Below are 5,737 nucleotides of genomic sequence, written 5' to 3'. Positions count from 1 at the left end.
CGAGTTGGTCCAGGTCCTAGTCACCTTCTCTTTGCCATCCTGGCCTCAATCAGGTGCTCCAAGGCTTCCAAACTCCCTCCTTCAGGACACTTCCCCTGCACAGACCAGCACATTCCAGGCCTTTCTATTTCCACCTTCAGGCCCCTTGTCCTACTCCCCTCTATAAGACCTCCAAGCTCACCCTTTCTCAGATGCAACCAGCACAGTGAGGCCAGTGTCCACTTGGACTCCATCTATCCTTAGAGCCCAGGAGGAAGGGGACAGGAGAGAGACCGGGCCCTGGTGCCTATCTTGTGCCACTTCTTCCTCCTCATCACGGTGCTAAGGAGCCCTAGATTGAAATGGTTTGAGTTTGCCCCCTTCTTAGGCTTCCAGTCACAATACCTATGCTTTTGTCTCTCCCTCTGAGGATGACAAGACCCGCCATGAGGGAGACAGGTGATAAGAGGAGTGCAGGACAGAGTGCCCTGCGCAAAAAGAAAACACTCAAAACTAGATCCAGCTTCTGAGGCCAGCCTACAGAAAACAGAGATCAGTAACAGGTGTACTGAACTTCATAAAGTGACTCACATAGTCCAGAACCCTAGGAATACACACTATCTTTGCCCATGTCGCCCTACAAGGCACAGTCTGGGGCACCCTTCCCCAGAGCTGATGCTGCAGTGCCCAAGAAGTCCTGGGAAAATGTAAAACAGAACCCAGGAGACCACCAACCTAGAACTCTGTCTGCACTCCTGTATTGTCCTCAGTGGTGGTACGGATGCAGGAATGACCTGAGAGCTGGACACCTGCTCCCCATCTCCTGGCCACTGGGCTTAGGGCATTCAAGGCCCACAGCCTTTCCCAGTGGGAAGTGGGGGGTGGTCATGAGGAGGCCTCAGGGACTGTTATGGGTGGGAAACTCTCCTGTAACAGGGCCCCAGTGAAAAGGGGACTCACTCTTGGCCCACAGATCCTGGACCAGCAGGCCTCAGAGCTCAGGGACACACGTGATGGAGGCGCAGAACCAGCTGCGAAGGGCAGCCTGACCTCCTCATGCTGGATCACAGACACCACCTGCCGGGCCTGCTGTGAGGGTGCTGTGAGGTGGAGGGGCAGGAGGTGCCACTCCTGCCACGGCCTTCACTGGTGTTGCCATACCATTTGCCCCAGTCGACGGACAAGCCCTCCACCAGCAGGCGCAGGTTGGGGGTCACTGTTGTGCTGAACATGCTGTCCAGGTAGAGATTGTGTTTGCATTATACTGTAAGCCTCCTTCCCAGCCAAAGGGTGGCATTTGTGACAGTCTACAGTGTTCTTTACCAGGATGTTCTTTACCTGGTGTTCTTTACCAGGATGAACCTGGCCAAGTATTCAAATATGAATACTCTGACTTGCAGCTGGAGGCTAGTTTCCTAAGGAGGAGCTGAAGGATAATCTGCAGCAGCGGCTCCTGGAAGAACCTCTTGAGGAGGGAGCTACTGTTGTGGTCTTAATTCTTCAGTGCCACCTCCAGAATCCACTGGATGGACTTGCACAGATTCCTTCCCCCAGCTCCTGATGCAGGAGGGTCTTCACTCATTTGCTCACACATGTGATTCTGGGCTAGCTGCTTGAACACCAGTGTGCTGGACATATCAAAGCTGCGGCAGCCTGCAGACTCACAGAGACCTCATCTCACAGCATCTCTGCATCTTTGGGGAGTGGTACACCAGTTGGTACAGCTTCTCCATGTACTCGCCCAGCTTGTAAATGCTGCGTTCATTGATCATATTCAGGTTGATGTCCATGACCTCCTTGAAGAAGACATCCCGTACCTCAGTGAAGCTCTGACTGGTGGACACCATCAGGGCCTCCAGGATGGATGGAATAGAGGGCTAGACATGGCTGTGCAACACAGACTTCTGCCTTGAGGAGGATGAAGGCTTGAATCTTGCTGGTCAGATGCTCCTTGGAGGTGATGATCTGGTCCACGTCAGTATGGTTGACCACCTCCATGGTCCGCCGAGGCAGCTAACCTGGACAGCAGTTGCTTAAAGTGCACCTTGGCCTACTCACATACCAGGTGTGGGAGATCTGCATCCCCCACCACTACTGCGTCTTCCCCGTCAGTCAGGGACTGACTGCTATTCAGCCACCAGCCCAGCTCCTCCATCACCAAGTTGCTCCTGAGCTGCACCTCGTTCCCACACAGCATCGCTGAGGTAGCTTACAGCTCCTTCAACTGGCGGTAAGTGGGAATGGCGTTGATGAATGCAGGGCCCTCTCCCTTTGAGTTCTCAGGGATCCCATTGTTGCAGGGTCACACACAGTTCTGTAGCAAAGCCTGCCACTAGCTTCTAGCTCTTCATTTCTTGTTTGTTTGTTTGTTTTTTAAGACAGGGTTTCCCTTTAGCCCCAGTTGGCCTGGAACTGGCTATGTAGAGGAGATCTCACAGAAATCCGCCTGCCTCTGCCTCCTCACTGCTGGGATTAAAGGTCTAGGTCTTCATTGTTTAATGTTGCATGCTTCTGATTCTTCATCAGAATAATGGTTTGTATTTCTGGAATAGTGTTTGGCAGTGACTTTTAATTGTTTCAAATATGAATTCCTCATTTCCAAGTGTGTTGCTAGGCTCCATATCTCTGCCTAGAGATATGCCATGGGAGTTCTCTGTGCAGCTGAATTTTGTCGAATAACTGAAGTACATCCAATTTCTTAAATGACAGATGAAACACTGTATTAGTTGCTTTTTGTTGCTATGGTAAAACACCATGACCAAAACAACTTAAAGGAGGAAGAGTTTATTGGGTTTACGGTTCCAGAGGACTAAGAGTCCATCGAGGAGGGGGCCACAGCAGGAGGCAGAGCAGAAAGCTGAGCATGCGCATATTCAAGCAGGCACAGGAAGCTGAAAAGAACAGCAGGAGGTGGGGCAAGGCTGTGAACTCTCATGGCACTCCACTGATGTGCTTCCTCCAGCGAGGCTGCACCTCCTAAACCTCCCCAAGCAGCACCACCTGCTGAACAAGTGTTCAAATACTTGGAGCCTATGGGGAATGCTTCTCACTCAAACCATCACAATATCTAACAAAGCAGTTTTTAATATCATAGTAATGTAGCAACATACCAGCTAAGTATTTCAAACATTTATTTACTGATTGAATTTTTATAAATAATATGCGGTATTAGATTCCTAATTTCTTGCTGGTTGCCTGTATAACCTGGAAAAGTTGCTTTTCAGAGCGTCAGTACTCAGTTTGTTCTATGGTAATAAAGATGGTATTTTTAAAATTTGTTTGTTTTGATTTTGGTTTTATGAGACAATTTTTATGAGGCTCTGTAGCCCAGGCAGCTTACTAAGTCACTGTGTAGCTTAGGCTGTCCTTGAACTCACAAGCAATCCTCCTGCTTCAGTATCCTTTGTGGGGGATTGTGGGGTTGTACCACCATCCCTGGCCTATAAAAATAGTCTTACTAGGGCTTTTGTAGAGAATAAATGCAATTATCATCTGCAAAGGTAATTGCTCATCATATGTTTTTCTGTATTGTAAATTTTTCCTGCAAACCATTAGATATGTAAATGCTGAGTGACTTTTTAATATCTTTAATTTTTTCAGTTATGTAAGGTCTGAGAGAATCTGCTGATTAGCATTATGGATTGTCAGTCAGATGATTACAGGAAGGAAAAGAACAACTTTATTTGAAAATTTAAAAAATACGGGTGGGCCAATGGGAAAGCCAAGGTGGCTTTTAGCTTGTAAGAGAAATAATTAAATGCAGAACCTATTCCTCTTAGAAGACAGCACCTTTGATGACATCTGTCAAGTGCAAGATTTCTGTCCCTAATGTCCTGTCTCCTTTTTCAGGCTACATCTTTGCAAAGATCTAAATCAGCAGTTGGAGATTTGGGGAACTGTTAGAAGAATAAAAGCTAATACCATGATCTCTTCTCTGCTACAAACTTTTAGTCTATAGGAACTCTATATTTTTCTTTACAAAAGATATTTTGTAGTGATTAGGAATGTGGTCAATAGCACCCAACATTTATATGAAGGTACGAAGACATCTTGAGCACAGATTAATATTAATGGTAGGAAACAGTGAAGGGGCTTCCTTCTATTATTATGTTACAACTAAATTATTTAAAACTTTGCAACTCTGCAATTTGTAGTCAGAGAATAAGGTAAAAGTAAATTCTTATGAATTTTGAAATAAGAGTGGCAAAAATTGTAAGCAAGTTTTATACCAAGGTCTTAGAAGATGTTAACTCTGAGAGCAGATGGCCTCCTGGTAGGCTTTTATTTGGTATGGGGCCATGAAACTTATTCCTACACAAACTATTATTGAGTCCCAAGGCAACTGGTAAAATTCCAGATTCTTGTTTCCCAGGACACATGGTTAGAAATAGAAATGGAGACAGTTTTTTAAGCAAGGGAAAACACTCGTGAGAATGGGAGTGGGGTGACTCTTCAGGGTGGCATTTGGGGGAATAAATATCTTGACCCCAGTCTTTTCTTCCGTTTTCCCCATCTGATCCACATTGACCCAACCCCACGGGAAGGCAGCAGGCAGACATACAGCGGAAGGCCCAAGCCATATGAGTGGATCTGAGAGGAACAAGATATACCAACTGGTGACTTTTGTCCATTGATGCAGTGCTAAACACATGGTCTTTGTTTGTTTGGTTTGCTATGCTTGCCCTTACCCCTGGGTTCTATTTTAGAAAAAGCAAACCCATTTCCTCTCTGTACAGGCCCTACAAATCTATCAGAAGTTTCCCTTCCATTCTTGGCAGGTCAAGGGTGATTCATACCTCTCTAAAGACAAACATATCTAAAGCTCTTTGGCTTTGCTCGTCTCTCTTCACTCTCGGTATTTATTTTCATTTTTAGTCATTTCTTAGTATTAACATCTGATGATTATTTTAAAAAGTAACCAAGCATCAAATTTCTCTAGACTCACACATTACCATCACATCAGAGAACATGACAGGGTTGAGCAAAACAGACCTCAAGTGGCGACAGAGGTGGGAACATTAAATAGAGGCTTCGTGGGAAACAGACCTCAAGCCAGAAGAGTTGAGGACAATCATCCTGGCTCTACCATTTGCAACCTGAAATCAGGAGGCAGGGGTCCAGCCTGGAACCTCGAGTTTATGCTGCTATCCTCTTCTTCACTCTTACTTCCACCACTCTTTCTTCCCCTCACAATGGCCTCCACAGCGTGATGTTGTCTGCGCCTCAGTGTACACTCATGCAGTCCTGCGCAGAAGTGGCCACAGCGTATTCCTTACCCCTCTTCCCAGATCCTAAGGGAAAGCATTGCTTTTGATAGTTCATCATTAAATATATCTGTTGTAGGTTGTTTTAAAGACTTTCATTCAGATCAAGGGAGCTCTATTTTGTTTCTAGTTTGTTAATTTTTTTTTCTCTTTACAACAAATGGTATTTTGTTCAAACATGTTTATTATTTAGTTATTTTTGAAATATGTATTTTAAAGTTATGTGTACACACGTGCGTCTGTGTGTAGGTTTGTACAGGTGCCCATAGAGGTGATCAGAGCCCCTGGAGCTGGAGTGACCGGCAGTTATGAACACCCAAACTCAGGTTCTTTGGAAGAGTAGCAAATGCTCTTAATGAAGCATCTCTTCAGCCCCTGTCAAACACTGATAAACATTACTCATTTTTTAAATGTATAGTGAAATATATTGAGTGATTTTTTTTTTTTTTTGTGGGAATTTAGACTTTCATTTTTTGGATTATCTCTATAGTGAC

The 5,737-nt window shown here is 45.3% G+C and overlaps 1 pseudogene; it reads right to left on the bottom strand.

Annotated features, from left to right (window-relative positions):
* Positions 1–864: 864 nt before the first annotated feature.
* LOC103749449 overlaps positions 865–5,737 on the bottom strand; it is an 11,596-nt pseudogene continuing 6,723 nt past the window's right edge.

This window comes from Nannospalax galili, unplaced genomic scaffold (genome assembly GCF_000622305.1).
Source record: "Nannospalax galili isolate Female #2095 unplaced genomic scaffold, S.galili_v1.0 scaffold2146, whole genome shotgun sequence".
Classification (NCBI taxonomy): Eukaryota; Metazoa; Chordata; class Mammalia; order Rodentia; family Spalacidae; genus Nannospalax; species Nannospalax galili.
The sequence above is the reverse complement of the archived record's forward strand: the minus strand, read 5'-3'. Positions and strand labels throughout refer to the sequence as shown.